This window comes from Malania oleifera, chromosome 5, assembly GCF_029873635.1.
Source record: "Malania oleifera isolate guangnan ecotype guangnan chromosome 5, ASM2987363v1, whole genome shotgun sequence".
Classification (NCBI taxonomy): domain Eukaryota; kingdom Viridiplantae; phylum Streptophyta; class Magnoliopsida; order Santalales; family Ximeniaceae; genus Malania; species Malania oleifera.
Window position 1 is genome coordinate 8,117,751 of NC_080421.1, and position 8,975 is coordinate 8,126,725.

Here is an 8,975-nt window from a genome sequence, read left to right on the forward strand (position 1 = left end):
GTGGGGTTGGTTTTTCAATTACTCTCCTTTTGGTCTTCTGCTTTCTTCTGTGAGTCGGGATCAACCAACTGCTGGCGGGGGGCAAGTTCTCCATGACTCATTTGTTGCAAGAGCATGTTGAACATGTCCTCCATCTTCTTCTGGGAGGCTTCTATTCTTCTTTGGAAGATAAGGAATTCCTCCTTTGTCACTCCTGAACGATCTCTGGGTGCAGAATGAACGGACTTGGGTGATTGATCACCCGCAGCTAGGTTGGACCTGGAATTGGTGGTTGTTGTCTTGATGCAGGGATCGATGATAAAAAATTTAAAACCTCTCAGAAGCGTTCCCACAGACGGCCCTAACTATTGCTGTTAAAAATGTTGATCTGACCTCCGGCGAGCTTTCTGATCCCGATCACCAGAAAAGGAAAAAAAAAAAACGCGACTTGGAGGACTCGGGGTGTACTCTAAGTGATCTCTTCAATGCCTAAGTAAGGGAGTGCTTTAGAGAAGCTGTAATCAATAGTGAAATTGGGTTAGAATGAGATACCTTAGCCTCTCTGTAGTACCCTTTTTATATTGGCCAAGTTTGACCCTAGTAGATCTGTCATTTATAGCCCTTGGCATAGATCACTTTGATCATTATAGCGCGGGTGTGGATCACTCCGGTCAATATATGGCTGACGTCAATGGCTCTGATCGAGCGATTGACATTGTAGGTGATTTCCCCCATTAATGCTGGACACATGCCTTCTCTTTAGGGTAGGTTATATATTTGGGGTATATCAGGTTATGTATTTACATTTAATTAGGTCATTCATTCATGTAATTTATAAATGCATAATTATATGAGTGTACCTTATATCTATGTGTGTGCCTATTTAAATTTATATATATACATCTTATTTATTAAGTACATGGAAAATGAAATGTCATTTTGTGCCTATAAATAGACCCTTAATGTAATGACCCGGAGAAATTATGATATTTAAATAATAAAGAAGGAGGGAAATGGAAATAGTAACAGAAGGAGGCTACCGACTTTGTCGACGACGTTGCATTTTGGGAAGTAATGAACCAAGAAAATTATTAGGTCCTCATCGACGAAAGCAGGGGACTCGTCAACGAGGGTACAAGAGGGCCTCGTCGACGAAGACAGGTTTCGTCGATGAGAAAATACCGAGAGGTTTTTGGGGCGGCTCTGAATTTCGTCGACGAAGGAAAGAGCTCGTCGACGAAATTACTATTGACCTTGTCGATGAGGTGACATGGATCGTCGACGAAGCCACTAGTATAAATAGTGTAAAACTTGGATTAAACGTAGAAAAATAAAAAATCTTCTCACCCTCTCTCTCCTCTACGGTTCCTCTCTCCTCTCTCTTTGATTTTGAGCCGGATTTTCGCCTGTTCGACGATCTGAAACCACCACGACGCTTCTGGAGAAGTTCTCTCCATTTTTACCGGAGCAGATCATTGGTGGGAGCAAGTTGAAATTCGTCCCCGAATCAAGGTAAGACTTTTTATGCCGAATTTGATCTTTTCATAGTTATAGGAAATGATATTCACATGAAAATAATGAAGTTTAGTACTTGAAGTTTTCATTTTCAAGGTATTGATCAGGAAATCCTACGGGTGTGAGTCTAGGAATTTATAGGGGGCTTTTTAGCTGCCAGGTAAGGGAATAAATTAAAATAGTTATTTTCCACGCGTATTATTATTATTTATCGGTAAATTAATTTTCAAGAAAGCATGCATGATATTTGAATATTATTGAGAAAATGTATGTTATTTGGAAAATATTGCTATTATACGGAAAATGTGATTTTAGAATGAAATGTACGGAATTATTCAACTTTGTGTGGCATGAATGTTATTTTTCATGAAAAGTAATGATATGACAAATTTTACGAATGAAGCATGTTTCCAAGAGTTATGAAAAGATACAGTATATTATGATGATTTTGATAAGTACATGATAATTGATTATCTTTAGAATGATGTGTATGAAATGATTTTGGCGCGAGGCCGTATTTATGAAATGATTTTCGGCGCGAGGCCGTATTTATGAAATTATGAAAAATGCTATAATATCATGTGTTATATGTTATCAGAACCCGGATGTTAGTTTAGTTCAGTTTCAAGAGCTCGGTACCGTAGCTTATAAATAAGATATTTATGATCAGATTGGTGTTAACCACCCCACGAGGGGGTGGGAGATGGATAGTCAATGTGACTTTCAGTGTAGAGTGTAGACGTCCACCTAGCAGTCCGGACCAGGGTGTGGCAGCCTCATCAAACTTATAGACATTTTTAAGTCGGCAGTGGTCGGCCAGCCATTGTCGGGTCCGGCCTTCGGGTTGCACAACCCGTCATGGGGGGTAATACAAAACACCAGTTAGCTATTCAACCTGGGTATGTTTTCAGTATTATAAGCTATAACAGACGTTTTATGAGCAATATGATTTATTAGCAAATATGAAAGTACATGATTATTCTGTACGATATGATGAATGTTTACAGATATATAAAATGTACTGTATATGTATAATTGTATTAAATGTTCATGTTGTCACACAGCTGTATTTAATTTATTTTCCATTTCTGAAAAGTGTCTCACACCCGAATTTAATTAATTTTTCAGGAGACCTTGAGAGATTGGTGGGTCGTGGCCGCCGTTGAGTTTGTTAAGTTACCCTACTAGGAGGGTAAAATTTTGTACTAGGATCAGGATTATTTTGTTGTGAGATCCTAATTGTTTTGGAATGTTATAGGAGATTGAACATATATGTATGTTATTTTGGTGTAAGTGGACTATGGTATTATGTTTTATGGTTGGATGGTTGTAATTTTATACTTATTGCTGCTTAGGTTTCCGCTGTTTATGAATGGTCTATCCCCATTGCCCATGGGTTTGGGTTGATCATATATTTAAATATGCTTATTATTTGATAAGTTAAGCAGGTCGTTACACTTAAGGCATTGACACTACACACCAATCTCTTTTCTTCATTCTCATTCTATCATCATTCTTTTGAGTTTAGAGAGTTTGACAAGTAAAGAAAGGTGTTTTTTAGTGGAATTTTAGACTCCTCCGTTTTTGTAGAATTGAAAAGAGTCATATGATTCAAATCAAGCAGTTGTATCATAGGGGAGACAAGTCTTAAGGAGTTCTACTGCACTGATTCGTGGGCTAAGCAAAAAATTGTAGAGGGCTTGAATCTCCTTAAAAAAAAAGTGGGATGTCTGTGTCTTAGCCTATTTATAAATCGTGTTTATATTTGTATTTTTTTTATGTTTAAGTTTTATTATTTTCATTTTTTATTTTATTAAATTTCCTAACATGTTCAAAATCAAACATAAACCTCCCACACATTTTTGAAATCTAAAGGTGCTTAAGATATAAACATCAATAGTTTATTATGTTCTTCATTAATTTTAGGATTTCTTGTATGGACAAGTACAATAGAAAAAGTGGAATTTTTTATTCAAAGTGTTATTGATGGTTAACAATGTTACAAGACTATTTAAATTCCAAAAAACCCTAAAATGAGAACAGTTTGAAAAATCCCAAAAAACATAATTGATCCATAAACTATGAAAATGAAATATTTCATAAAATATACAAAAAATTTGATCAATCCCTTAGAAATCATAAATCATCAAAAGAAAAAGAAAGTTTGTAAAAAACAAGAAATAAAAAAACTATCAAGGGTACATCAACTTCACCTCATCCATGTACAAGACATGTGGGAATAGGCCAAAGAGAAGCCAATCCTCACATCAAATGTGCAGAAACCACCTAGTTGCCATGACCAAAAACAATTGTGGTCACGTATAAATCTAGTACATAGAATAATCATAGGTGAATAGTTATCTGCTCGACACAGAAAACCACCCACATTAGAGGTAAGATACCCATGCACAAACATTCAAAGGGTAGTTAAGCCCTATTGTGTGAACAAGACACAAGGGCAACGCAAAGGTGGAAGGACTCTATCCTAGAGGACATAAGTACACAACCAAATTTGGAACTCTCAATCTTTTTTTTTGTTTGTTTGTTAATTCTCTAGATCAATCCATCGATTTAGGATCAGAGAGATTCCACCCCCCCTCGAGAGGTGTTGGCCTTTGTGGAGTCTAGTTGTGTTTGATCCGGATGATGACTCGATCTAAAGTAATATTGCGTAGTCTTTTAATGAGAGATTTTTATCCTAAGGCTTAATCCATGGAGCGAAGGATTGGGCCCATAGGGGCCGTATTCTTGGGGGTCCACCCTTGAAAAAAAAATTTTGGCCCCCTTTTGTAGCCCATTGTTGTGCGCAAGATCTAAATTCGTTGTTATGGTGATTAGGGTTAATTGGCTATCGCAGTTTGAGAGAGAGTGAGAGATTGTACTGTCGTATTCTCTGTATTTTCTTCCTGATAATAGTGAAATCCCTGCAACTCTATGGACGTAGGCAAAATTGTTTAACCACGTAAATATTGTCTTGTGCGTTTGATTTGTTTTTCTTTGGCATGTGTTTTTTCTCTATTTTGTTTCTCACAAGATTTGGGAATTTCGTGTTAATTCCTACAAGAGGCTACCAAAACCTCCTAAAACCTTTTTCTTGATTTGCAGGTACTAAAGTAACCCTTCACCAAATCTTGGAGTGAGATACAATATTATTTAAACATCAATAAGTTGAGATCACATGATCATAACATTCAAACATCTCCAACAAGAGCATGATCTCATGTGAATCAAAATTGTCAATATCATACCCACAACTTGGTACATCCAGCCGCATGCATCTCAATTGTTCATAATCTAATAAACTATGACTTATGAAGTGCCAACAAAATCAATCTTATGCTCTCAGAAGGAGGATGAAGGGCAATTTTGAATCCATATTGCCAATGAGCAAAAAAGTTATAACACAATTATGGATCTTATGGAAAAGTTAGCTCCTAGTAAAAAAGGACAAAAGGTTTGGTGGCACTTTCCAACCCTACTTTGTTCCTATATCTGTTGTTATATATCAGTCGTCATAAAAAAGCTTTAACTTTTTTGTTGAAAAATTGCTATGCACTAAAATCTATAGCAACAAAACAGTTATAAGTTGAGCATAAATTACTTAAAATGTATCCAAACTACTGCTAATTAATTTGATCAATTCAACTTCATTAAATTTTCTTAAGAAAACTATTATCACCACTTTTAATAACTTTCCTTAATAAACGCAAGAATTTACGTGCTTCAAGTTATGAGCTATTATATTAATTAATCTATGTCTCGTATAATCAAGGATTTTCCCAACTTTAATAACAATCCCTCGATTCATGTAAGAATTTAAAGTACGCGATTATAGGAACCTCCTCATCTCACAATTCTCAATCTTCCACATTTCCTTACATTGACTTGATTGATTTCATGTTTATGGGTCGTTTTTTATCTTTAGTAACACTTGTTCTCTCATTAACATTCTAGTAGTTAAAAGTTCGAAACTTAATTGTTATATGTTTGATGTTTTGATTTTGGGTACAACGAGAAACAATATGAAATAGCAGATGAGTTATCTTTCGTTGTATAATTAATACTAGGTGAGCTCTACAAGACCAAAAATTTTTCTAAAACTCAGTCTTTTATCCCTTTTTCCTAATAAAAAAAAGCCATCAAATGAAAGTTTACTCTATTAGTATAAAAGAAGAAATTAATAATTGCATAATATAACACTAACTCTACTGTCCACCCACTTATTACGATTAATTTTATTTTTGAATTTACAAAAAGACTTCTTCCCAACACCTCAAACTCTACATAGACCTTATATGACCACATACCCAAAATATAGCTCGGCTATTTAATAGCCTCTACAAACAATGCACCTTTTTTTTTTTTTTTCTTCTCTCGCTTTTGTATTCTTATCTCCTTATGGGGAGCAATTAATATCGAGAAATTTAATTTTAGGTTTGGAAACATGAATTTTAAATTTTAAATATGGACTTATGGAAATTTAAATTAAATATAATATTAAATTATATAAATTTTATTCAAAATTTTCAATTTAAGTTTTGAAATTTAGAAAAATATTAGCTCCTTTAGGAGGATTAACGTGATCCTCCTATCAAGCCCTATCATTCAATGAAAAAACTCTAAATAGTAAATCTCACATAATAATGCCTCACGTATAATCTGATGAGGTCCACTGTTTGGAGTATTTTCATTGGATGAGAAGGCATGGTAGGAGGACCACGCTGGTCCTCTCGAATGACCTAATTTTTTCCCATGAAATTAAACTCTATCTTGAAGTTTTTAATAGAGAACCAAAGGCATGGGCTCCTTAAGCCTCTCTTTACCCTAATTACTAAATCACGCCCAGATGGATTATTTTGCATATTATTAGTGGAGTAGTTAAAAGTGGAGTTGGATTTTTAATTAATTTTAAAAATTAAACCATTGAATGCTAAAATGAAATATCATAAAATTTTAATATTTTGTGAAACATGTTGAGTAGGCAATGGTTCTACACTTTTGTAAATGATCAATATGTGATAATTAACAAATTTAATTTGTAAATTGTTACTATAGTTGATAAAAGTTGGTGCACTATTAGTTATTTCCACTCAAAAAAATTCTTGACATAAAAGATCAACTTATAGGAGCAAGAGTAATTTAAACGGAATATCAAAAAAATATTTTGGAGCGAGTGACCTGCGTAGACTTCTTTTAAAAGAATTGACTTATTGACAATTTAAAAAAAAAATGTTATAATATGAAGCTACATCTTAAAATAACTATGATATGCTATCTTTTCTCCTAGAGCACATAAAGAATTGGTTATTTCTCTATTATGGTACTAAGATTTCTTTTAAAAAGCTACCTATATGGAGTGTGTTCACGTGGATGTGTGTGTGTGTGAAAGGTATTTTAAAATGATCAATAGGTATTAATTTAATGCTGCTTAATTTTTATCTAGTTATTTTGAAAGAATTGAAAGCAACAAAGACAAAGTCAACGACGAAAGTTAATATTAAAATTAATAAAAAAATTTTATATGTTATATGCAAAAGAAATTCTCTTCTATTCCACTTACTATCATCCTTTTAAAATATCATTATTTTGGTCGAGTGTGCAAAGGGTTTCACACACTAGCATTAAAAAAAAAAAAAATAGAATAAAAGTTTATGTGAATATAAAAAAAATAATTTACAAGAAATTTGTTTATCCAATGCTTTGTGAATATGATAAGATTTGATATTTATTAGTACCAGATGAGTCCATGGATAGACTTGATACACATGAGTGAGCATCAGAGTGATTCAAAAACTAAAATTTATTGGATCTTGAACTCAATAATGTATATAAGCTCTCACGATCCACTCTATTTTTTCAATCTGGGACAAACTCACAAGTGGAATTCTCAACATGAGTTCCAACTACTCTCCCTTGAACTGAAATCATCTCCCTCGTGGGATCAAACCTAATTATCCAATAGTTGCTCAAGAGGGCCTTACTACTACGTCTTACATGTCTTGGATTGCATTCCACGTTGTCTCCGAATCAATCCTACTTCCCACTTCTCGATATTATTTGGATCCATCTTTTAGGCCTAGATGACCTTTATCAGTCTCGATCACACATTTGATCCTTCAACTGTTAGTTATTGGCCTTAGTCACACACTTGGTCTTTCAATTGTTAGTCCTTCAACTGTTAGCACATCGAGAGAATTAGCTTTAGGCCTCAACTTTTTACGATGTCGCTCGTCCAAAGTTACAAACCGTCAGCTCTAATACCAGTTGTTAGCACTAGAGGAGTTCATGGGTAGACTTGATACACATGAGTGAGCATCAACTTGATTCAAAAGTTTAAACCTATTAGGTCCTGGACCTAATTATGTATATAAGCATGCATAATCCATTATATTTTTCCAATGTGAGATAAACTCACAAGTAGAATTCTCAACAATATTCTCATTCAAAGCCATAACAACTAATAAATATTTTTTTTATAAAAAAAAAAAGAAGATAGGAAAGCCAATTAAGTATTAAAAAGAACCAACTACTTAACATTAAAGAGAAAAGATTCGAAAGCCGTACCTTGATTTCTTATTCCAAGACTCACCAAAAACTGCAATGATAACTTGAGCCTACTCTCCAAGTATGCGTCTTTTTCTCTCAATTACCTCTTTGCCTTGTATACTCTCTCCTCCAAAAACCTATGTATCCTCAAGCCCCTCAAGCTCTCTTTCTATATACCTTAAGCTAGGGTTTGTGCCGGTTTCCTTTCTAGCTCTAGCATAGCCGCATAGGCTAAATGGAACACACAATTTTGAATTCCATATTTGTGGAAAGGCACCATTGCACACACAATCTCACATGATTTAAGTTTTCTAATTTGTATAGATTGCTTAAATCCTTTAACTTGCAAAACAAATAAGACCCAATTTGGGGGGTACTCCAATGAGTCCTAGGCCGATATTTGTGCACTTACGTCTAAATTGGACAAACAAGCCAAACATTTTTAATTAACTACTTTGAATTTTTATATTTGCTAGTTGTTTGCCTAGTTAATCAAGGATTGCTCTAATTCTAATAAATTGCTCCTAAGAAAAAAAATGTCAATAGTAGTTATGCAAATATACGCAAGACACATGACATTATTACAAATAGAATATGAAGGAAACAACCACATCCTAATAGCAAAATTTACAACTTAAGTTTTGACATCATATTTTCACCAATGATTCAAAAACGCCCAAGCTATTAAGAATTGGGCTCCAAATGTAAAATATACCATCCAACACTACAAATTCTAAAGAGCGAAAAGGCACTTAAAATTTTAATATCATCTCATCACCCCTAAACTTGTAAATGAAAAAAAAAATGTTAAAATTATCAATTTGTGACTCATTAAAAAAAATTTAATGAAAGAAGGTGTCTTAAATATGTCGGCGAATTGAAAACCTAAGTTGTTGGGTCAAGCCTACTTGCAAGTACCTTCCAAATACAAACAA